This window comes from Equus asinus, chromosome 9 (assembly GCF_041296235.1).
Source record: "Equus asinus isolate D_3611 breed Donkey chromosome 9, EquAss-T2T_v2, whole genome shotgun sequence".
NCBI lineage: Eukaryota > Metazoa > Chordata > Mammalia > Perissodactyla > Equidae > Equus > Equus asinus.
The window spans coordinates 72,405,510-72,432,224 of NC_091798.1; the positions used below are offsets into that span (position 1 = coordinate 72,405,510).

Genomic DNA, 26,715 nt, shown 5'->3' on the forward strand with positions numbered 1-26,715 from the left:
CCACAACTAGAAGGACCTGCAACTAAGATATACAACTGTGTACAGGGGGGTTTTGGGGAGATAAAGCAGAATAAAAAAAAAAAAAAGATTGGCAACAGTTGTTAGCCCAGATGCCAATCCTTAAAAAAAAAAAAAAAGATTGGCAACAGTTGTTAGCCCAGATGCCAATCTTTAAAAAAAAAAATCTGTGGCTTAAACAACAAACATTTCTTCTCCTCAGACCTCTTCCCACATGTCCCTATTCTGCTCTTCTCACCTTTTATTTTTACTATAATTATGAGATGGCAGAATAAAGTAAAACATCTCTAGGAATGAGTCTTAATTTATGTAAAAATGGATAGAAGTATATTTTCAAGTTTTATGTATTTCTTTTTTTTTTAGCAAGATTAGCCCTGAGCTAACGTCTACTGCCAATCCTCCTCTTTTTGCTGAGGAAGACTGGCCCTGAGCTAACATCTGTGCCCATCTTCCCCTACTTTTTTATATGTGGGATGCCTGCTACAGCATGGCTTGCCAAGTGGTGCCATGTCTGCACCCAGGATCCAAATGGGCAAACCCTGGGCCACGAACTTAACTGTTGTGCCACCGGGCCGGCCCCTCAAGTTCTATGTTTAAATTGAGTTTACATTTTGAAATTTAATCCATGACTTGTGTTAACATGACTTGCCCCACAGCAGTTCTGAGCCTTCGCAGTGGCAGAGGCAGAAAGAATTGATCTTTTCTGTTAAATGTTAAAGATTTATTTTCCTTAAAAAGTGGCAACATTTTATCACCAGTAATTGAAATACTTTTGCCTTATAATTAATATAAATCTTAACAACAGAACTCTGCCATAGAAGGCTAGATTGGCTTATTGTTGTGTGGAGACTTGCTCTGACCCTTGTTGTATTGGACTAAATCTGGATTTCTTAAGGGAATATGTATTAATAAGAATCAGAAGGCATTTAAGAGGAACCAAAAACCTAACTACACCTTTGTTTGAATAATAAAATATAATAAACAACCCAAATTCTAATTTTTGTGATTCAAAATCTATTGATTGCTCCTTATTGATTGTGGAAATCCCTGCAACCTACTGTCAGCATAACTGATGGAAATAATATTTCACAATCCCCAAGTTCCAGGAGGCGGGTGGAGGAAAGATCTCAATCGCCTTGGGGGCTCATTTCCTTTCTCATTTTGAGAGTTTAGTGGGGAACTTACTCAATAGATCTGAGTCAGCTCAAGAGAATAGGCTGCTACAGCAGCTATGTTCTAGAGGCTGACCCATTCTAACCAGGCCACTTTCTTAACAAGGAAACTTCCATTGTCACAATTCACATAGCTTTCCCTCCTCCATCTTGTTCCTATAAATATGTAAAACAATTCGGGGACAGGCTTCTTCTCCATCAGGACATTGGCCATGGTGTATGTGGGTTATTTTTGTCCAGATAAGCTATAAGAATATTAGATTTCCTGGCTCTACACTATATACTTCTCTACTGCCTGTTTTAACCTAATAAAACTTTCATATCTGCATTACACACATGCACTCCCCCTACACAAACACACATAAACACACACCGCCACAACCACCACCACCAGATACTAATTGGTGTCAGAATAGGAAAATGCTATAAGTGTAATTTCAACATATGTGGATAAAATTATATGTTGTTTTTATCTAACTTAAGAAAGTGAAAGCAATTGATGTGTAACTCATCTCTATCTTGGAAATGTCCAGGCCATGTAGAAATCATAAGGTCAAATCTTATAAACATACTAATCAGGCCTTCAGGCAGTATTAGTGGAAATATTACTTTATCCTTGGAAATGTTTTAGTGGAGTATTTCTAGGTTGTTCAGGGTAAATAAATTTGGAATTAATGAATTTACGGAGCATAGCCTACTGGAAAATGTCAGTCTATTCCGTAATTGTTTAAGTACAAAATAAAAATATTTCATGATTGAAATAGCTCTCTTTGTGAGATTGATGTCCTGCACGCCTTTTTTAGAGCTCTCAAATATTAAATGTAGGCCAGAGCTTACGTTTATGCTCCAAAGAAAGATCTTGGCAGTCTCAGATTTCTGCACGTTTTGCCTGTGCCTCATAATTTGCTGTTTTCTTTTAAGTTTTAGTCAGGTTTGATATTAGAAAAGATATCTGATTCTTATGAATATGGTTTGACAGTCTGACCCTTTGCATTACTTCAGTTATGTTCTGAAAGAATCTTTCTTTCAAAGAAGAATTGTTCTTTGTTCAGAGATGATTAATGTTGGTATTCTAGCCACTAAGACAGCCTAAGAGGAAGCCTTCCTAGGGGAAGATTGATACAGAGGGGTGACAATTGCTCACGAGTGTGATTTTAGGTGTCTTGAAAATCCTCCAGCTTGCTGAAAAAAATATCTCGAATCCTTGTTGAGTACATGGTATGAACCAAGTCTTTTCCCTATATTACATCACTCATTCATAATAACAAACACATGAGTTATGTATTAATATCCTCTTTTGACAGTTAAGAGAACTGAGGCTTAGAGAGGCAAGCAAACGCTTATTTGGAAGTACTGGTTGTTATTAATTAATAGGAGACCTTCCATTCTGTGATGTTTAATTTCATGTGTCAGCTTGACTGGGTTACAGGGGGCCCAGATATTTGGTTAAACGTTATTTCTGGGTGAGTCTGTGAGGGTTTTTGTGGGTGAGGTTATCGTTTGAGTCAGTGGACTGAGGAAAGCAGATTGCTCCCCGCAGTGTGGGTGGCATTATCCAGTCTGCTGAGTGCCTCAGGAGAACAAAAGGTGCAGAAAGGGAGAATGTACTCTCTCTGCTTGGCTTTTTGAGCTAGGACATTTTCTCCTGTCTTCGGACCGAGACTTACACTGTTGGTACTTCTGATTCTCAGGCCTTCAAACTCAGACTGAAACTACACCGCTGGACTTCCTGGGTCTCCAGCTTGCGGGCCACAGATTGTGGGACTTAACCTCCATAATTGCATAAACCAATTTCTTATAATAAATATTTTGGTCTGTTTTTAGATAGATAGATAGAGATGCGGATATAGATCTATATCTATATATCCTATTGGTCTTGTTTTTCTGGAGATTTTGCTGATGAGTGGTACTAGAGGAACTGAATTTTAAGGATGAGTTTTATTAATTGGTTCTGAGGTTTCTGGAATTGGCTTTTTAACCTGATTAGATTTAAAGTTGCTAATGGCTTTATTTCTCATAGTAAAGACAGTGCTGATAGTCCATAGCATGAACTAATAGTAGAGATTTGAATAGTAGGGATATGAATTTCCAGCTCAAGTACTGCATAAATGACCTAAAAGCTTCTATGTATTCCTGAAGGAGACCCCTGCCTCCTATAGCCTCAGGGCTGAGATTGCTGAAAATCAAATTCAGAATCTCATCCTGCTCTGGCTGAATTACAACATAAGTTGAATTCAGTCTCATAGAATGCTTACTGTTAAAGTGAGGGCATTGACTAGGAAAGAATTGGATCTTGTAAGCAGAGGTGAGACATGTAGGAAGACCTTGATGAAGCTGAAGACATTGAGTCTCTAAATTTTGATGAGTTTTCTTTGCCAGTGGAAGAGGCCTCCCTACCCCCAGTGGAAGCAGCCTCCCCATCCTTAGCAAAAATGGCTTCCCCACCACCAGTGGTAACAGCCCCTTCATCCCTGTCCTCTGAAACCTGTGGGAATTAAACCTGTGTAGTCTGAGGAAACTAATGTCATCTACAAAGACAAGTGGCAAGCAAGACAATTCTGATTATCCTCAGGACGTATCCTCACCACCCTTCTTTGCTTCTAGACCTATAATTGGACTTAAGTCCTAGCAGGCCTCTAATGGTGAGGTATAAAGTATGACCCATGAGAAGGTACGCTACACTCCAAAAGAACTATTTCTAATTTATATAGACAGAAATCTAGGCAGCATGTGTGGGAATGGATACTAAGGGTGTGGGATCATGGTGGAAGAATATAAAGTTGGATCTGGCTGAATTTATTGATATGGGCTCACGAAGCAGAGAGTGTGCATTTAATATTGCAACTTGGGGAGTTAGAAAGGGCTCTGTCAGTTTGGTTGGTTGGTTGAAACATGGGCCAGTAGGTGGCCTACAGTGAGTAAATTGGAAATGCAAGATCTGTCTTGCTTTAATGGAAAGGAAGAGATTAAAATGTTTAAGGGTGTTGGATGTTAGAATAGATTTGTCATTTAAGGCCTACTCACCCCTTCTAAGAGAGTCCAGAAAACATACCTTTCACTAATACTGTGAGAATTAAATTTGTGAGGGAAGGCCTGTCATTCTTGAGGAGCTCTATGATTGCTCTTTGTTGGCCAGATCTCACAATGGGAACTGCAGCCCCTGAACTGGGAAACCTAAATGCAATGGAGTATTTGGATCCCCAGGTGCCAGGGGCCAAATGAGGGTGCTCAATTGCCAAGGGCAAGGAAGATGTGGTTAGCCTAATGGACAGCAGAGTCAAAGCTGCAATTAGAATAGTGTGACTCATGGAGACTTAATGGTATTGGCTAATTGATCACCGTGTTCCCAGAAGTGAAATAGATAGATCTGCCTAGTTCTTATTTCATCTGTATAGGCAGAAAAATTCTAGGTCAAGTGAATAGAAGTCTAACCTGAATCATAAAAACAGAGAGTCATGACCCCTCAATTAATTTCCAGACTTGAGCCATGTTACATTGAATGAAGGGAAGGCTGGGTCCCCTTGAGGATGGACCGTGGTAAACTACCAAAAATTTATACTGTTAATCCTTCTCCCAGCCTTCTCCAAAGGGACCGATGGCCTTTTTCCAGGATAACTGTGCATTAGGGAAAATAAAATAATCAGAACCTTTGGAGACTACTGGACCCTAGCTCTGAGCTGACACTGATTCCAGAAGACTCAAAGTGTCACTGTGGCATACCAGTCGGAAGAGGGGCTTGTGGAGATCAAGTGATCCATGGAGTTTTAGCTCAGGTTCATCTCACAGTGGATCCAGTGGATCCCGAACTCCTTCTGTTGTTATTTCTCTGGTTCTGGAATGCATACTTGGAATAATTATACTCAACAGCTGGCAGGATCCCCACAGTTGGTTCTCTGACCTGTGGGGTGAGGACTGTTATGGTGGGAATGGCCAGGCAGAAGCCACTATAACTGATTCTATGTAGGAAAATGGAAAATCAAAAGCAATACTACACTTCTGGAGGCATTGTAGAGATTAGTGCTACTATCAAGTACTTGAAGGATGCTTGGGTGGTGATTCCCACCACATCTCCATTCAGTTCTCTTTGGCCTGTTCAGAAGACAGACAGATCTTGGAGATTGACAGTAGATTATCATAAGCTTTACCTGGTGGTGACTCCAATTGCAGCTGCTGTACCAAATATGGTTTCATTGAGAAAATTAATACATATCCTGGTACCTGGTATGCAGCTGTTGATCTGGAAAATGCCTTTTTATCCATTCCTGTCAATGAAGTCCACCAGAAGCAGTTTTCTTTCAAATAACAAGTTCAGCAATACACTTTCACCATCCTACCTCAGAGGTATATCAACTCTCCAGCCCTATGTCATAATTCAGTTTGCAGGGACCTTGATCACCTTTCCCTTCTGCAAGATATCACACTGGTCTATAACACTGATGACATATGCTGATTGGACCAAGTGAGAAAGAAGTAGCAACTACTCTAGACTTACTGGTAAGATATTTGCATGCCAGAGGGTGAGAAGTAAATCTGACACAAATTCTGGTACCTTCTATCTCAGTGTAATTTTAGGGATCCAGGGGTGTGAGGCATATTGAGATATCTCTTCTAAGGTGAAGGATAAGTTGTTGTATCTGGCCCCTCTCACAATCAAGAAAGGGTCACAACAACTGGTGTGTACTTATTTGGATTTTGGAGGCAACATATTCCTCATTGGTGTGTGTTACTCTGGCTCATTTACCCAGTGTCCTGAAATGTTGTTTTGAGTGGGGCCCAGACAAGGAGAAGGTTTCATAACAGGCCTAGGCTGCGGTGCAAGCTGCTTTGCTGCTTGGACCATATAGTCAGGTAGATCCAATGGTACTTGAAGTCAGTGGTAGATGAGGATGCTGTTTGGAGCCTTTGGCAGGCCTCTATAGTGAATCACATTGCAGACTTTTAGGACGTTGGAGCAAAGCCCCACCATCCTCTGCAGATAACCACTCTCTTTTTGAGAAACACATCTCTTGGTCTGCCACTGGGACTTAGAGACTGAAACTTAACCATGGGCCACCGAGCTCCCCATCATGAGCTAAGTGCTGTTTGACCCATGAAACCATAAAGTTTGGCGTGCACAGCATCAAGTCATCATAAAATGAAAGTGGTGTATACATGGTTGGTCTGAACTGACTATGAAGGAACGAGTAAGTAACAAGAAGAAGCGACCCAAATGCCTCTGGTCCCCACTCTTGCTACATTGCATTCTCTCTTCCAGCGTGCACCTCTGGATTCCTGGGGACTTCCCTACACTCAATTGACAGAGGAAGAGGAGACTTGGACCTGGTTTACAGGCAGGATATGCAGGCACTACCAAAAAGTGGAGAGATGCAGTACTATAGCTCCTTTCTGGGAAATCCCTGAAGGACAATGGTGAAACGAAATCCCTCCAATTAGCAGTTCTTCAAGTAGTTCATCTAGTTGTTCACTTTGGAAAGAGAAATGGCCAGAAGTGTGATTATGTACCAAGTCAGGAGCTATGTCCAATGGTTTGGCTGGATGGTCAGAGAATTTGAAGGAACATGATTGGAAAATTGGTGACAAAGAAATTTGGGGAAGAGCTATATTGATAGACTTCTTTGAATGGGCAAAAAATATGAAGATATTTGTGTCCCATGTGCATGCTCACCAAAGAGTAACCTCAGCAAAGGAAGATTTTAAATGGATAAGATAACTCATTCTGTGGATACCAGTCAGCCTCTTTCCCCAGCCATTCCTATCATCGCCCAATCGACTCATTAACAAAGTGGTCCTGGTGGGGTTATGCATGGGCTCAACAATGTGGATTTTCACTCACCAAGGCCAACCTGGCCACAGCCACTGATGAGTGTTCAGTCTGCCAGCAGCAGAAACTAATACTGAGTCTTCAATATGACACAATTCCCCAGGGTGATTAGCCAGATTCCTGGTGGTAGTTTGATTACATTGGACTACTTCCATCATGGAAAGGACAATGTTTTGTCCTTACTGGAATAGAGATTTACTGTGGATACAGATTTGCCTTCCTTGCGCACAGTGCTTCTGCCAAAACTATACCATGTTTCTGGACCCGTGCTTCTGGACCTACACCATGGGCCTTCCTGTGTCTCCAGCTTGCAGATGGCAGACTGTGGGACTTCTCAGCCTCCACAATCACGTAAGCCAACTCCTCATAATAAATCTTTTATATATATACACGCATGCACATATATACATAAATATATATAAACATATATATATGTACATGTATATATATTTATGTATATAAATATATATATATATACATAGAGTCTGAATGTATGCATAGTCATGTGAGTAACACATTTTCACATTATATTTTATGGGTATAAAGAGCTTGTGGTTAATTTATTTTATGTAAGCTATATAATTTTCCTCACAAGCTTTCACTCCATTGGATAACTTGGTGGCATGGGTAAAGGTAGATTTTAAATATTTAAACGCCAGTTCCCTGCTTCTTCATTTATTAATTTGTTCATTCTCAGCATGTTTTTGAGCACTTACGTTGTGCCAGATTCTATTTTAGAAACTGTGCATGTAGTTGAGTGCAAAACAAAATCCCTCCTTATTGAGCTTATGTTGTAGAAGGAAAGGAGATGCAATAAACCTATAACTGTGAGGAAATCCCCAGTGCAACAAAGCCATGGAAGAGGATTGAGGATAGCTGAGGATGGGGTCTCATTTAGATATGGTGATCTAGAATACGGAGATAGTGGAGACAAATCCCACCTGAGATGAAAGAGAGGGAGGGAGGAAGGGAAGGGGTAGAGAGAGACAGAGAGAGAGGGAGAGAGATAGAGATCAATCCTCTGGTGATGAAGTAGAGGCGGCAAGCCATTTTATTACCCTTTTCAGCTGAAATCTGGCTAGGCTTCTCAAGCCTCCTTCTCCGTCCTTCCCCACTCCCTCCATCCTCCTCCCCCTCCAGCTCCTCCTCCTCCTTCTTCGCTGTTGTTGTCATCATCATCTTCTTGCTATGTCTGCCAGGATAAAATTGGTCCTACTAGCCTTTGAGCATGCACAACATCTATTGCTGCTGACTCTGGCTTCTGCCATCTTTCCAGTCATCAAGGCCTCACTCTCAGCATCTCCCTGCCACATGACTGGTCTATGACTTTCTTGGCATCTAACCCCTTCACTCTTCCTCCATTTACCTTTGTCTTTTCAAATTTCCCTTGTCATAAAGGATGGACTTTCAACTGTTTCTTCCTCTGTGGAAGGGATTTGCCTTTGACATATCTTTTTCATTTCTTGGGGCAGTATTCCTTGGTCAACATTAAATAGTGTGGAGAGAGAAATCAAGTTTACTGGTTAAAAACAAAACAAAACAAACACACGTACACTCATTGGGAGGTATTTAGAAATATTATTACCTTGGCACGTATAAATAGTTTTTATATAACGTGGACTTGATTTTTAATGCACATTTAAGTTTAAGGAGTTTTCTTTGTTATTGTTAATTTCCCATCAGTCCTGCTCTTCTGCACAATTATTTCTAACTTGGATAAAGTACCAGTCTACATTTATTGTTCATACAATTCCAGTCAAGACTGAAATCCTACAATGAAAGGGAAAAAAAGTAAATTTTTTCATTGAAGGATGAAATGCAATGTAACACTTTCAACAGTACTAGGAAACTAATAAAAAATTCCCACTGTAAATTATACTGAACCTTTTTATTTATAACTACTACAAGCAGGGTGGTTATAAATTTCACAGAACCAGAAAACTGTATGAATGATTCATCTGGCCAAGAAGAATGTCAAATGCTTTAACAATTTTTTCTAAAATTAACAAAAAAACACATTAGAGAGTTTCAAATGGTTTCTTTTCAAATTCTGCTTAAAATGGAATATTTGCATTCTAGCTATTATTCTTTCCTTTGTCTAATAGAGAAGTTCAATTTTAATACAATAATTTCAGCCTTCTCCCTTCCAAAGGAGGGGCAAACACCCTTGGATGTAGGAAAGAATCACTAACAGTCAGAAGAAACCATCAGAAATATATATATTTTTTCTCCTTGAATATGTGAAATCTCAGTAGCTTTTGTGGCGGTTACCTTAAAACATACTCTGTATGGTCAGGGAGCATGGAGAATTCCAACATCTGAGATGCATGAATAGTAGTTTGCTCGTTATATTGTGTGTAAGGTAGACCTCAAAAAGAAAAGAAAAAAATGGTGCATTGTCAAGTAATTCTTATGAATCCTAACTGTATATTAGAATCACCTGACAAGCTCTAAAAAAACCCCTAGGATTTGATTTAATTGGTCTTAGGTATGGTCTAAGCAACCAGATATATGAAAGCCTTCCAGGCTATTCTACACTGCATCCAAGGTTGAGAACCACTGAAGTCCTATTTAATTTGGATTATTTCAATTTCAGCTGAAACATTTTAGATGAAAATAAGTAGTTAAAATTGTAAATAGAACATATTTCATTTTCAGAGATATTCAGCTTCAACTTGGATTTAAAATATGATTAAAAATCAAGCCCCACATGAAAATATGGTGTAGTGTCTATTCAAATAAAATGTATTTGATATAACTTCACAAATCCTGAAGTTTTTTAAATATTAATTTCCACATGAAAACAAATGTGATCCTATTTGAGATTATTGCCTCCTAAGGGTTGAAGATTGGCAGTTATTAATTCATGGTTTTTTCTTCAAGTAGAAAGATATTTGTGGCACACAATGGAAAAAGAGAATATAAAACAGTAGGAGAAACAAGGTTAAGTCGGTTTTTGTTAAGCATGTTCACAGGAGACAGTCTTCATAGTTCTGTGTAAAGCAGTGTGTATACTAGCGAAGCCCTCTGTCACAGGCTGGTAAAATGCAGCACATTTTCATTTCAACTTTATTAAAATAAATTGGTATGTTTTCTTACAGTTTTCTCTCTATACACAGGCTATTTTACTTGATTGTAATTATACCCCATATACAATTTTCAGCCTGAAAAAATAATATTCAATGCAGTTAATAATAATTCTCCAGAGAACTACAGCACAATTTATTGAAAAAGTTGGGTCATAATTGTATATGTAATCAATTCACCCACAATTTGCATTTGTTTAGACTACTTGTAGATAATTTTAAATATAAATTATTTTTTTAAAGAATATTTTTTAAAAGTTCTTTTTCTGTTGCTTCTCATGTGTTTACTATATCCTTAGAGCATAAGTAAGTGGTCAACAGAAATGAAAAAAATAGAAGTTGTGGAAAGAATAAATGCACTTAGTTCTTAACGATCCATGAACCAGGCCAAGTGAGTGGGCTGTCTATATTAGGAATGTGTTTTCCATGAAGATGAGCTTCCCATGACCTCTTCTCTGGCAGAAGTGCAAAAGATATATGTGTGAGTAAATGAGTGTGTATTTGTATTTTTGTGTTTTGTCTTAAAATAAAACGTGAGTAACATCATATAGAGATGCTATCTTGGTGCCAGTTATCCATACAATTTTTTTTTTTTTTTTTTTTTTTTTGCTGAGGAAGATTCACCATGAGCTAACATCTGTCACCAATCTCCCTCTATTTTGTATGTGGGTTGCTGCCACAGCATGGCCATGAGTATTGGAGGTACATGCTTGGGAACTGAACCCAGGCCGCCAAAGTGGAGCATGCAGACCTTAACCAGTAGGTCACTGGGGCTGGGCCTCCATACAGTTTCTTAAATAGGTAATGAGCACTTACACAAGCAAGGCTGATCAGATGTAATGATAAAGTAACTCAGGCTGATACAGTGACTTCGCTCATCATTCTTGAGATGTATAAAGTTCTGTACTTAATATCGCAAAACACATTATTAATTAGGAAATTAAGTTATTAAATCTTTTAGTAATCAAAACTTCAAACATAATTTAAAATTTCGTTACCTTCTCTTCCTCCAGTTCAAGGGTATTTGAATTAAGAAGATTTCATTTGGGAAGGAAATGATCTTAGTTCTTTATTTCAGATTCTTCTTGTCTTGAGGATCCCAGGATTATTTTTGTGTGTAGAACGTTTTAAAATAAACTTAGTGGACTTTTGTTGTACACAGATAATTAAAGGATTTTGACTGAGTCTAAGATATCCATCTTTCAACCTACCTATCTGTTCATCCATTTATCTATCTATAGATCAATCTGTTTAAATGCTTATTTATATTTTTAGCTCACTTGAAATAGACTTTTTTTAGGTAAGTTAATTCAGGTAAATAACCAATCAGCAAGATAAAATAAATAAAGGTAGTTCCGCAAGGAGATCATCCAACTATAAATAAATAAATGAATAAATGAATGAATAAGTAAATACAAAGGAAGAGATTTTAGTACTAGTAAGTAAACATGTTAATAATTTGCACATGCCTAAGGACAAACTGCTGAATATTTGGCTTTGGGTTTTTGAGTAGATAAAGCAAAGAGGTCAATGCAGTATGTTAATTCAATTCCCATAAGATGAAAACCGATGATTTGATTAGGAGAAGCAAATAAATGCCTGGAAGAATTTTACCCTTTAAGGTGTCAGAAATGGACATCGGCTAATGTTGAGGAAAAAGTTCTCAGTGTTAAAGTGTAATATTCAAAGTGAAAAATTGTGACTCTCATACACCCATAACAGTAAAGTGTTACATATCTTATTCAATGAATTCATTAATGAAGAACAAGTAAGGTATTGTGACAGATTCCAAGATCATTTGAAAACCCTGGTGTTTATAGGTAATGTTAGGATAAGATTGCTCAGTTGGATACAAAACTGGTTAATGTCCAACAAGACCATCCAAGTAATCCGTAGGGTTATTTCTTCCCCTGGAAAGAAAGTATTTGCATCTCTACCAGACAAATTGTACAAGTTAATCATAGGCTGAAGAGATGTAAAATCAGCCAGGGGATAGAAATGTCAAGCCCGGCACTGTAGTGAAAATATATCCACTAATCTCTTAATAAATCATTAAGGCTCAAGAGAGCATCAAGGAAGACTGAAGATACCACTGGAAAAACAAAGAATCAATGGAAAACAGATGAAGATATGATGAAATCTAGATAAGTGATAGCAAAATAAATAATGTAGTACTGCTGAAAAGGATACGCAGGAAAAACGTTTTGAAAAAATATTCAGTCTCTTTCTTTACATTGAAAATTACTTTATGTGGAAACTTTTCTGTATTTAAAATAGCTTATTCAAATAAACTATTCCCGTGAATCTTGTAGAGCATTTTATTTAATTAAAGGCAGTTTCTCATGCATAAAATCGTTTTCCTTAAGAAATGAGGAAATGCATTTTTAAAAATTTAGAGAGGTTTTTTTTTGAGCTAACAATTTAAAATCCCTTAAATCATTTTGAAAGCTCTAATCTATAATTATGTTTAGCCTGTTATTCTCAGAGTTCCGTATCTGTATTTAATCTTTAATTAAATGTACTTGTATATCACAAGAAACTGATAAAAAACTCATCAATAATTGCAAATGAAAAGCATAGAGAAAAAGATGAAGTGGGAACTATTAAAATAATATTTCAGTGTCAAAGCCCACGAAATCATGATTTTATTAAATACTTGTGACAAATCCCTCATTAGTAGCAATCATAATACAAGGAACAAAATTCTAAAATTGAAAAAGTCCTTAGAAATCATTTGGCTGGACATTCCAAATAGTAATGAGGCATTTCTAGCAAGTTATCTTTAGATGTCCTCACCTTCTTGAATATATCCAGTCTGAAAATTTGCTGCCATATACAGTGGCATTGAAATCATTTTCTCACATTCAGATGAAATCTTTTCTCCACCATTTCTGTTTTTTGGTTATATTTATTCTCTAAACCAAAATAAATAATCTGGCTTCAACATGACACGCATTCAAATATTTGAATTTGGTTATCATGACTTGCCTTAATCTTTTCCTCTTTGTGCAGAACACATCCAACATTATCAGTTGTTCTTAACATGACTTCGTTCCCAATACCTACTCCATTTTGTTCTCATAGCTTTGATCTGACTCAAGTTCACAGCTTTCTTAAAATAGCTTGTTTAAATCAGATAACATTGTTTCAAATAAAGCTTCCTGCCCTTTTGCAAAATTTTGCTTGGCTTGCTACATGTTCATATTTAAATTTTGGCAATAGTTTTTCCACTGCTGGTAGGATGGAATAATTCACTGCAAGTAAACATTCCAACTCAGAAGAACTAGAAAAAATGGATGAATTTTTTTTAATTATCAGAGAACTAAGACAGCAGCATGGATTACAGTGACTAAAATTCCAGAGACATGAGCCATTTTCAGTGATCTTCTTCGGGTACATTTACCCTGGGGGGGTATTTTTTAATCCCGGGCATGGGCTAATGTCTGAAAATTTGAGCTTCCCAAGGAAAAAGGCCCATGCCCTGGACAAAGAAACCATTTGAACTTTTAAATGTTGTGAGGGGCTGACATGACAAAATTAGAAACTTGAAAGGCCTTAAATACACAGCTGTTTTCCAACTTGAGACATTTACTGAATTCTGCAAGGGGATAGGAGGTGAAGAGCTGAGCCAAAAAAAATCTGAAAAAGCAGATTAGAAATTCCTGAAGTCTCTTGTTCCTGAGGAAAAAGAGCTATTCCAGGATTTCCATTGAAAACTCTGGAGACGATCTAAAAAGAGGGATGAATCAAGAAGTAGTCTTATTATTACCCCAAGAGTAACCTGTCTCAGTGCAGCTCAATCCCATGACTGGATTAATGTGATTGGTGTTCCCGCTTACTTGTTAGAGGAATGGGGAAACCACTACTGGCACAAGTTGATGTTATCTGGAGCTGTTTTTTTTTTTTTTTTAATTCACAATGTCTTATATTTAATCAAAATTCACAGACATTAAAAAAGACAAGACCATATGACCTCTAAGAGAAAAAGGAGACAACAGAAGCAAACTAGCATGTTATATAGATAATAGCATTAGTAAACCAGTATTGGTAAAATAACTGTAACTAATACACTTACAAAAGAAGAAAATGTGGAGAAAGTGAGTAAAAAAAGGAAAATATTATCAAAGAATTTGAATCTATATAAAACAATCAGCTGAACATTCTAGACCTGAAAACCACCGTATTTAAATTTAAGAATTCTTTGGATGGGAAAGCAAATTGAGTGCAAAAGAAGAAGGTAGACAGGAAAATTGTTGATAAAAATCTCCTAACTGAAACAAACAAACCCCCCAAAAAATGGAAAGAAGAAAAAAGAGCTTAAGAGACATGTATTTAGGTCAAAAGTTGTAGCATTTGTGTAATTGAAATCCAGAAGGAGAGGAGAGAAAAAATGGAAAAGTTGTGGTATTTAGAGAGAAGTAGGCAGGAATAATTTAAAAGAGATGAAAGGTACCGACTCACAGATTCAAGGAAGTTTATGAAATCAAAGCAGAATAAATACTAAGAAAACTATATTAGGTACATGATAGTAAAACTTTTGAAAACTAACGACAAAGAAAATTGTAAAAGTACCTAAATAGAAATGATATCAACATTAAGACTAATAATCAACTTATCAACTAAAACAGTGGAATAATGTTTCTATAGCAATGAAAAAAAAAACCCCACTCACTGTGAACTTTTATTTGCATTGAAGTTATTATTTGGAAATGAAATTGAAATAAAAACATGTTTTGACAAATAAAAGGAGAGAATTAAGCCAGGAAAGCTACATTTAATGAAATGATAAAGGCAGCTCTTCGAGCAGAAGAAAATGTATTCCTGATAGAGAAAGAAAAGTACAAGATGCAATGAAGAAGAGTATTAGAAAGATAAATAAATCAATACCGTAAATGAATATTGACTGTACAAAACTCTGATAATAATGTTTCATGAGATGTAAAATAGAGGCACAATCAAAAGACAATATTAATGGAAAAAGCAGGCATGTTAAATGGACTTAAAATATTCTAATATAAATGTAAAGAAAATGTAACTTAAAACTTATAAAAAAGAGAAAATAAAATGAGGGAGGCACTTAAAATTGGTTGGGAACTTGGCATGTGTTTATGTGTATGCATGACTTATAGATTGCTGGGTTTTACGATGGAGCATTACTATGCTGAAGGAAGTTTTATGGAGGTTTTTTTCTCTTGTGACTATTTAGTTTTCCAGAGAAGAACCCTCCACATTTCTTGGAGAGGGAGGATGGCAGGTTGGAAAATATAAGGTAAACCTTTCCTCCTGGCATCCTAAGAGCAGGTTAGTGAAAGAAGCTGAGATTCCTACAGTCATTAATTTTCCTCTTCTTAACCCTGAACCTTTCATAAAAATTCCTCTACCTAGTATCCCCAAGTTGACAGTTCTTCTAGTTCGACATCTCCAGATTAAAGCCTCTGTTCTCATGGAAGATGAGGTATTATGGTAATTATTGGGTAACTTGGGAGCCAGAATGGAGACCTAGATACTCAGCAATTTTTTAGCAGATTTTCAAACTGCTTTCCTTTCTTTTTAGCTTCTTGGCTCATCTTCATCTTTTAAGATATTAGTGCCCCCAGTGTGAGTTGATTTGCTCCTCATTGTCTCCTCTTTATATAATTTAATAGGACGTAATTGTGTATTCCATGTGTTTTCACAACATAAACAAATTTAACTTTTTTCAACTGTTTTGGATTTTGGTAAGTATACATTTCCTTACAAATGAATTTATACTATATATGTATATATACATATTGTATGTATACATTTATATGTCACATACATTAAACATTAACATGTAGGTGTTAAATATATGTTATATTCTATGCGTATGTATTGATATTGATTGATTAATCTATTAATTGGAGGCATATGATTATACACACATTACTATGCATTTTGTGTAACTTAGCACCAGGGAAATGGACAGAGGGATTATATTAAGAGACCACAAGGAGGCCAAAGAAATAAGTTTGGAGAAATGTAATATTTGAAAGGGAGAAAGTAGAAGCAAAGAACACATGAGAGAGAGTATGTCAGGAAAGTAAGGGAAAAGAAGAATATTCGTGTTGTGCAAACGGCAGTAGTTCACTGAAGTGCTGTGGGCCATCTAGTTTTGAAGACTAACCATATCCTATTCTGATGGGACTTGGTTTTTATCAATAATTATTGTCAGAAGTTATAATATTTTATCACCAACTTTGGGTTCTTAAAACACAACCACCATTTAGATTTCTGTGACCACAGATCAGACCCTTCCTAGATTTTTTGCCATTGTCCAAACAAGACGAATGCTCATAATGATGCCCTATAATATTTGCATGATGCTTGTGAAAAATAATTGTTAGAGTAAAATATTTTATGCTGTTTTCTGGTGTGAAAGATAGTACTTTAGATGAATATGACAAATTTATTGGTATTTGTTTTAAGCTTGTCTAAGCTACAAGTGACAATGGGAGACTAGAATGATATTGTAAAAAACAGCAACAGAAGGCACAAAGTACAATCTTATAAATTATAACAGAACAAGCCTCATACATACTTTGTACAGCTTGTAATTTATTTTATTCAAATCTACCAGAAGAATATTCTAACAAAATATTTCCATAATTGATAGATCCTGTGTGTTATTCACTTAGTCTAGTAATAACTACAATAAGTGCAAAGAAGCTATTAATATTACTTATGCTATTCTCAGATACTAAGCAGATAAAGCTATACTTTTTTATGGAATAATTTATATCCTTTTACTTAAGCTTGATTTCTATCATAGTATTCTGCATTTCAGACACTTCTAAAATAAAATACATTTATCCACAAAGAAGATCCAGAAGTAACTTAACTACAAAATGAATTTTATGCCTACTACGTGCCAAGCACTATGGTCTTTATATTGATTTTTAATCTTCCTTGAAAGAAAATTATAGCAGCTTCCTTAGTGTCTGTTTAAAGGTTACTAAAATACGACGGCATTAAATCATTAGAAAATAAGTCATCTGAAAGTTTGTCAACTCCAAGAATAAAATGGTTGTATGTGTTTTTTATCTGGATTTAAATGCTTTTTCCCCTAAGATATCATCATTGGTATCAGATGCTGTTTTATGCAAATCGGAGTAGGAGTCATCTGTATTTATAAAGCTGTATTGGATTCTACTCTAGAACTGAACCTCACAGCCCACATAGAATGTCTGAGAAGGTTCCATGCTGCTGGAGGGATGTGACTTCAACATTATGAAAATTATGAGAATTAAAAACAAGTGGGACACATAAATTTTTTAAACTCAAAAATTAAAAAAATAAGTAGGAGAATGATTTCAGATCACATAAAATTCAAATAGAGGGATCACATAGAGCATTTCCTACTCAGCTTTTATCTTTTCACTTAGGTTTGTAATTCTTGGTGTAACAAGGTCTCACAGATGGGAAGGATGTTGGACTAGAATTCATGAGACCTGGATTCTAAGCCTGAAATTTCAGCTACCAGCCACTGTTGGTCAACACCAGGGGTAAGGCTTTAGACTCTGTAGAAATCATTTTTTTTCATGTGTAAAGTGAAAGAATTGACCAATGTTTTACATTATCTCCACTAGCTATTTTAGGTATATTGCTATTATTTTATGTTTGTATTACCAATATGCTAGAGTGATGATTTAAACTATAATTTTATAGTTAGACATAAGATTGACTCTTTCAAAGCCCTATATATTTTATTTACTTATTGTATTATTAAATTGAGTTTAAGGGCAAATTAATATCTAGCACTCTGTAAACGTGAAGATCTCTAGTAAATGAACAGGATAGAGTTTCACGTGGGTATGTTTGTGGTGCAGAGTGCTGGGCTCATAGATACTCACTAAGTATTCTTTATCACTTGAATAATTGTAACTATATGACTCTCTCATATGAACCCTGGTCCATCCTGCTTTTGAATAAAACTGCCTTTTGAGGGAATAAATTATTTCATTTATTTTTACCAGTTTGCAAATATGTCAATGACGGATGACTTAGATCAGATCTGAACTGATGACCTTGAGCTAAAAGGCTTAACATCCCATTATAAAGCAACCCCCTGGGTCTTCTTTCTTCGCATTTGTGTTTTGTTTTTTTCAGCTATTATGTGCATGACTGAGTAATGTTATTTAAAGATACATTAGTGCTCTTAAGCACTTACTACTAAGTAACTCTAGCTGCTCTCCTGTTTCCAGGAGGATATATATTAAATATTTACTATGAGAATAAACAAAAACTACTTACACTATAATTGTGATTCCCTAAAATAAATTTTATCATATAATTTTTCTGAACCATCTGTCAGCTTTTAGAGATATGTTTTATCTCCAGATTAAACAAAATTATTAATATAGTAGCATTTTTTGAATATTATTTCATTCAGGGAACAAGATTTTGTCATTCTTTAGCTAAGTTAGCAAAGAAAAGTCTGGAAATGTATGTTTTCCAAAGAGTAAAATCAGAGCCTGTAAAATTTTATTTTTGAAAGGATCCATCTATTTGTCTATCCATTATCGATCTGTCCATTCATCCATCTGTTCATCCATCTATCCAAGAAATATTTGTTGAAAACTGCCATGGCCCAAGTACAGTTCTAGGTGCAAAGTTCTAGGAACAAAATAAAGCCTCTGTTTACGTAGGAATAATACATTCCTATAAAGTTGATTTTCAATTAATTAGACAGAGTAGGTTTCTATTCATTGCAATATATGGAATGCTAGATGGCACACAGGGATAGTGGACATTTTGGATTTATTTCACTTTTTATTTTAGCCCTCTCTCTTCTCTCTCTCCCCTCCTAAGTCACACCTTTTATCTTTTTCCTATGTTTTTTACTTGTATTACTGTAACTTAATTCCTATTTCACTAATTTATTTTACTACTCACATCCTCTATCATTTTTTTTTGCCTTCAACAATTATGTTTTTCTTGTCAGACAAAATTTTCTTATGTCAAATATATTTTCATTGTAATTTGATTTCATTTTATTGAAAGTATAAATTGGCTACACTTAGGAAAGTTGGGATAAAGAGGTTACTTTTTCTGTCCTCTCTTAATGTAATTGCTAATTTTCAAAGTTCGTCCAAGCATAAAAAAAGGAGAAAACTACAATAAAAATACTATATATTTTTAGCTTTTAAAAGTAAAACTTTTTTCCAAGGGCCAGCCGCATGGCTGAGTGGTTATGTTCATGTACTCTGCCTCAGCGGCCCAGGGTTTCCCTGGTTTGGATCCTGGGCATGGACATGGCACTGCTTGTCAGGCCATCTTGAGGCAGCATCCCACATGCCACAGCTAGAAGGACCCACAAGTAAAATATACAACTATGTACAGGAGGGATGTGGGGAGAAAAAGCAGGAAAAAAAAAAAAAAAAGATTGGTAACAGTTAGCTCAGGCGCCAATCTTTAACAATAAATAAATAAATAAAGCTTTTTAAAAATAAAGGGGCAAAAATAGAGTGGTAAAAAGTGTTTGTCTAGAGGAGGGCATTTCTTAAGATTGTCTGGGGAAAAACTTTTTCCAATTTATGTACTGATATCAGATAGCTATGTGTTTCAGAATACCGAACTCATGTGTCTTTGCAATTGGCCTTGAAGGCAGGCCTATTAAGTATGAGATGAAATTTGTCAATCATTTTCCATGCCATATTTCCCTGCTGAGAATGTTCCAGCCAGGGATGGATTGATACCATGTGGCATTTGATTGTTTTATTGGATAACAAATAGGAAGATTCTTCTATTTCTTCAAAGGAAGTGTTTAGAATAATTTCGTTTGGAGCCTCTAAGTCCACAGGCCTTACTCTTGCTCCTCTGTGCATACATGCATCACTAATAAACATTAATAATAAAATTTTCAAAGGTTGACTACTAGATATATCCAAAAAAAGTATAAAGGCCTAATTTAATTACTCAAAAATTACATGCTATATTTTGCTTTCTTTTGTGAAATTCGTGAGAGGAGACCTTAAATGATAATACTTTGTGTGACTTTGTAAATCATATAATTCTAATTTCCAAAGAAAGGTAACACGTCTTTTTAAACATTGATTTTATTCTGATAGAAACATGCATCCACTTTTTAGTATCATTCACATTCTGTTGACTGTCCTCTTTGAGATGCTTATTTAGCCCTGCATGATTTAGGTTATGGAAGCATCGCTTTCCTTTAATTATTGAGTTGCAGCACAAGTACTTCATATTTAAAGCCCTAAAGCAAATTATTGTTAGGAGAATTTACATTTTGGTTGTCATTTTTTGTATCTGTGCATTGACTCCTGCATAGTGCTTTTTACCTATCTTAACTCAACATTATATGGTGCTTAATGTCAGTTGATAATTTACATTGCAGATATACGGTCCCTACTTGCAGGCGTGTCTACATGGAGCAAAAGTATTTTAATTTAAAATCAAGAAGCTAAAGAAGTTGTTAATAAATGTCCCAAATGACTTGCAGGAGAGAACTGTACTCAAAACAACAGATGAAAATTGTGTTCAAGTGAAGAGTGAAAGAGGATAGAATAAATTTTCCAAATACTCCCATCTCCGTTAATGTGAAATGGTTTATATCCTAACAAAGTATTAATGCTAGGATTTGTTCATACTTCAATACCTAAATTTAGTAGTATACCTAGTTTGTGTATATCAGGTAATGGTCTGGAACTGAATTTTGCACTAAATTAAGCAAATAAGCATTGTGGGAAAATAAATTTCCTCTTCTTCTGGACGCACAGCTGACATTTCTTAACTTCTTTTGTAGTTAGGTATGACCATTTGACTGAGTTTTTGTAACTGCAATGTGAATTGAAGTGATGTATCTAAAATATCTTGTAGAATAGATAGATTATATTATCTAACCAAAGAAATGCCACTTGTATTAAGGTAGGGTTACTGCTGTAACGATTAGACACCCCCAAAGCAATGTCACTTCAAAAACCTCCCGCATGCATTCTTTTTCTGTTTCTTCCAACCTGATGCAGATAATGACAAACCACCATGGAGTGGTGCAGCCCTCCACTTGAAAGGTGCCTGGGTCTCTAAGTTACCTCATGGAAAAGAACCACTCAAGGATTTGTAACATCACTTTTGCACTATGTAAATAAATAATAGTTTTGTATTTTGTTTGAGACATTGTATGTTTTTTGAGGTGAGACATTGTACATTTTTTGAGTTTTTTAAATAACAATTTAGCCTACCCAGATGAACACAGCATGTTTTGGCTGAGGAGAGGTTCCCTTACAAGTTTGACTTCCTCATTTTAGTCTGCTTCTGTAGTCTTAGTTCTTTACCAGCTTCTGGACTTCTAAGAGGATTTGGCTGTGAAACATTCTGATGTGTTTTCTGGGTACTTTCCTGGTTCTTAAACGACTGTCTCACCATATCTCTCACATGCTCCTGATTGACTTCTGGTAAGTGATCAATGGTCTGCTTATACTTTGATAGCTCTGCACCTCTTGACTCTTCATCTGACTCACTCTGAACTCCACAGTAACTGCAAACTTCTGGGACTCTCCTCAGTCTAGCCAGCTTCTATATCGGGCCTGTATATTTGTATCGCATCTAGCCTCCCAGTCTGATTTTCCCAACTTGTCTTGGATTGAGAGTTAATGTATCATCTCATAAAGTCCTGTTGGAAGACTCGAAATGCCAGAAGCCAAGTATCTAGGAGATCGTATCTGGCCATATGAAGTTGCAGAGAGAGATTCAGCATAGCGTTCTGCTCAAGAGGGTAAGCTTTCAAGTCAAGTCACCTGCTTTCCAGTCCTGGCTTCCTCACTTGCTAGTTGTAAATTATAAGTTTTAAGTGACCTAGGGAAAGTTTCTGAACTTAGTTATTTCCATAATTTCTACAAATATCTGAGTTTATCATCTGTAAAATGTTATCTTTTCTATTATAATGGGATCTACTCATCTTGTGACCAGAAAAACATGCCTAAAAAACTGCTGTAGGCACTCAAGAAGCATTTGTACAAAGAGTTAAATGGATATGCAGCTCAGCATTCTTAATGATACTTAATTTGAGCCATTCTAATGATTTTAATCTTCTCTCTTATCTCCCTTTTTAAGAGTAGTGTTTACCAGCTCCTCTAATATCTTACTCAATAAATGTTTGGATAAAGTAATAACATAGTAATGAGAAAATAATATAAGAAGAATTGAAAATGCACATTTCTTTTGTTTATTGAGATATAATTGATGCATAACGTTATATTGCACATTTCTGTTTGTAGTTCTCAGAATTTTATTGCATCTCCTTTGGAGTCTTCCTAAATTTTTAAATAATGCTTTTAAAGTTCTTTAGGAAATTGGCATGTAATTGGTACCTGTTAGAAAGTAGGCCAACTTGCTGAGCAAAAAACAAAAAGAAAGCAAAAGCATAACAAACACACATAAATAAGGAAACAAAAATAGCCATAAAATGGTTTGAAAGTAATAGAAGTTTATTCCTGATTCATGTACCAGTGCTGGCATGTAACAGGGTGGTGGACTGGCCCTCCTTCAGCTAATCATGCATGGTTAACACTGGCTTTCAGGATCATCCTCAGAATTAGCTCCATTTCAGCTACTGAGAAAGGCAAATGATCACGGAAGAGCTTCCAAAGGAAGGGTTTATGCTCTAGGCCTGGAACAGCTGCATGTTACTTCTGCCCACGTTCCAACCGGCTAGCAGTCACATGGCCACAAGCAAGTTCAGTGGAGCCTTGGAACTTTCTCCAGGAACAGGAGAAGCTCCTGAATTTTGGAGAGAAGCTAACAATCTCTGTCACGAAAATCTTGTCATCTCCTAGTTCATTTTCTAATTGATTCCTGCTTCACAGAAGATTAGTCTAATCGATTTGCATTTTACTAACCTTAGATTTGTCACAGAGTTCACAACATGCGAATACGATAATCAAAGGTAGAATTATTTAAGCAAATTTATATGGTAAACAATAATGTTCTCTACCTCAATGAGAACCTATCGACATATGTTTTGATCACTGTAATCATAAATTATTAATGAGTGATATTTTAAGCATCTCCCATATTTATTGTTTAGCTATTTACAATCGTTGTAGACAATTTAAAATTGTACAATCGTTTTTAAAAACTTTTTAGATCTTGTAATTTTGATGAGAGACTTCCTTGTTGCTTTTTTAGCAGTGTTACTAAAAAAATGCATTTCTAGGTGGCATTTCAATTTAGCGGAGGAGTGAATTATTTAGTAAAGTTACTAGCACAAGTGTTAATCATCTGGAAGAAAATGTAGTTTGACTATTTAGTCAGCTACATTCAGAAATAAAGTTTTAAAAGATTTGAGTTTAAAAAAAACATTAAAAGACTTAGAGGAAACCCTGAGAGGGAAGCTATATCTATGTTAAAATAAAAATTTTAAAAAACCTGAATCTACGGAAAAAAACTATAGAAAATTATGCTATTCAACGAAGTAAAGGAAAAGATTGATGGAAAAAAATATTGCAACTCTAGGTCAGATAAATAGTTTATAATGTACAATTCTTTGAAATTAATGAAACAAAAAAACAAGCATAAGATATTTGATGGAAAAATACAAATTCAAAAAGATAGGCATTCAAAGAACAGCAAATATAAATGATCGAAAATTATAAAATCGTATTATACAACAATAATAGGGAAATCCATTGTAAAGGAAAACATCTCTTTTTTCACTTCTCAGAATTTCTAAAATTTAAGTGTGAAAATCCTTAGAGCTATGGTGCTCTAATACATTGTGGGTAGAAATGTGAATAGGTACAGATATTTGGGGATATTATCAGACATTATCTATTAAATCAAAAGATTCTTATGCTCTGTGACCCACAAACCGTACTCATGAGATTCTATCTTATATAAATCAAGCTAACAATATATCATATTACAGTAACAGATACATTTATTACAGCATTGTTTCCAGTGCAAAGAAACTGGAAACAATCTGACAAAGGGAATAATCGAATATGATGTGCCATACCACGGACTACTTTGCAGCCAAAAGAAATAAGTTACAGCTTTCTCATATTTTCTCAGAAGGGTTGCAATGATGTATTTTTGGGGCGTGTAAACAAAGCAGAGAGATGTATAAAATGAACCATTTTGTAATATAACTACTAAGTGCATAATTTAAAGTGTACATATTTAAATTATTACGTACTTACTTTGTGGGTATTGTGGGCAGATTGAATCTGTAAGCAGCATAAAAGTAAATTAAAAAATTAAATTCATATCACTATGTTCTATTAATTTTCTTTTGCTGCACAAAAAATCACCACAAACTAAATGGCTTAAAATACCACAATGTTACTCTCCCACAGTTTCTGAGGTTCAGTGGTTCTGCCAGGTCCTCTGCTTGGAGTCCCACTAGGCTGCAGGCAAGGTTTTTGCCTGGTGCTGCACTGCCTTCAGGTGCCGGGGTTCCTTTGTGAAGGCTGTGGGCTGGCTATTAACAGAATTCAATTCCTTGTGGCTATAGGACTGAGGTCCCTCTTTGTTTTGTTTTGTTTTGCTGGCTGTCAGCTGGGGGCTCTCTCAGGTCCTAGCTGTTGCCCTTATTTCTTTGCCATGTGTTCCCATAAGCAACTCACAACATGGTGGCAGTTCGATCCTTCTTTGGGACCAGCAGCATAGTGTCTGTTTCTTTCTTCCACTGCTTCATTTTCTTTCAAAGGGTTCACCTCATTAGGTTAGGCCACCCAAATTCTCTCTCTCTTGCTTCACCCAGAGTCAACTGATTAGTGTCCTAATCACAGAAGTAATATCTTGTCACATTCACCTATCCTGCTCGCACTCAGGGGAGGAGATTATAGAAGATGTGGACACCAGAGGACAGAAATCATAAGGACCATCTTATTCTGCTTGCTGCAACTGACCACAGCAAAAAAAGGTTTAAATCATATGATCCAACTTTGATAGCAGTGTATATATGCATCTGCAATTAGATAAAAAATATGTGAAAGCATAGCCATAAATGTCATTGGTAATTGATTTGGGATAGTGAGATTTTTCTTGTTTTTCAGATGGTTGTTTCATTGTCCCCTAAAGTTTTCTGTATAATGTAAAATTTTATTTTGCTTTATAATGAGCGTATATTATTTAAGTAATCAGAAATAGGGTATTTTTATTATTAAAGATAGAAAATAGCCCTGTGTATTATGTTTACATTTAGGTTACAAACAAATGTTTTAGGAAAGCATTTAATGAGTATAAATGAGAATATTTTGAGACACAGCCTTTGGTAAGTTGTATAATCATATAGTTATACTGCACTTATTTAATTCAGAAGAAATTGAGTTCTATCAAATTCATTTCTGCTATTTAATCATAGTAGTTCTCTTCTACATCTAAAATTCTGATCGTTACTCCGAATTAATAATTAATACATAAGATCCAATACCATTGAGTGGATTCTTAGTCTGTTTTGATATTTCTTGGAAGAAGTGTATTATTTCTTTAAAAATTTATTATTACTTTAAAATTGTGACCATTTAGTTATTGATTAACAGATGGTAATTTAAACATAGATACCTATAGAATTCTAGTTATACAATTTACCATTGATTTGCAGGTTGAGAACATTTTAGTTTGCAGTGCATATAACTTGTATCACTATAAAGACATTATACATATTAAAATTAGCCTTGTTAATATATTTAATAACATAAACATTTTAGGATACCATGTATAGAGAGTGACCTTAATGATTAAAATAATTTTTTCTGAGATGAAAGGATTCATGTTCCTGAAGTAGCAGATATGTGGTTTATGTAAATAGAAAATTATTTGTACCAGAGCATATATATTCATGTTGTGTGGTGTTCCTAGATAGAGATAGATAGATGAATTAGCATTTAAACCAGAGTTAATGTATACATTTCAGGTGAAAATTTGGCACAGATCTTGTCTCATGTTATTTTCAACCTGCACTTAAAATTTTATTTTCTTATATGGTGATCCAGAAGAAGAAAACTGAAGGAGTGGAAGGGTTTGTGAGCATCTGTTGTTTTTATCTACTCAGTAGCCATTCTTCACTCTTCTGGCAACAGAAATATAAGTTTTCCTTTGGGGAAATATCTCCCTCATTGAGATACTTTGAAGGGGCTATAAGTCCAAATGTCCAGTCCTCCACCTGTCAAGGAATGTGAGAGACCATCCTGCCACCCTGGTTAGTTCAATCAACTTCACCCTAAATACTCACTGTGGGCTAACACAAAAGCTGCAAACCGTAAGAGCCCACTCTCCCTGAGTCAACACTTTGGGGTCACTGTCCATTTATTATAGCTTCTCTGGCTTTGCATTTTATGAAAAGTCAGGCTCTTCATCTCTTCCTCAGTCACCCTATATCTATATCTCCCTTTTTGCTTATGTTTGGTAGTCCATTTTTTTCTGTTATTAGTCTGATAAAAGAGGTTCTGCAGAAGATGCTTTGGGATAAATAAAACATATCAACTTGGAAAACTTGTGTACTTTGGAGTCAAAAGAGATCCAGGGATTGGTTACATTTGTCATACTGTAAGTGTGTCCCAGTCCTAAGTGAGCCTTGGTGTAGGGTTTTGCTTCCCAAAAGATTGTACATGTTAAATTCACTTTAGTCATTTGTTTC

The 26,715-nt window shown here is 35.7% G+C and overlaps 1 long non-coding RNA gene across 3 annotated transcripts in view; it reads left to right on the forward strand.

Annotated features, from left to right (window-relative positions):
- Nucleotides 1-26,715, forward strand: part of LOC123289813 (uncharacterized) — a 329,460-nt gene that overhangs the window by 180,172 nt on the left and 122,573 nt on the right. For all 3 annotated transcript variants that reach the window (XR_011505928.1, XR_011505929.1, XR_011505930.1), the window contains one exon: nucleotides 17,501-17,620. This is a non-coding gene — a long non-coding RNA (uncharacterized lncRNA). The remainder of the gene's footprint in view (nucleotides 1-17,500; nucleotides 17,621-26,715) is intronic.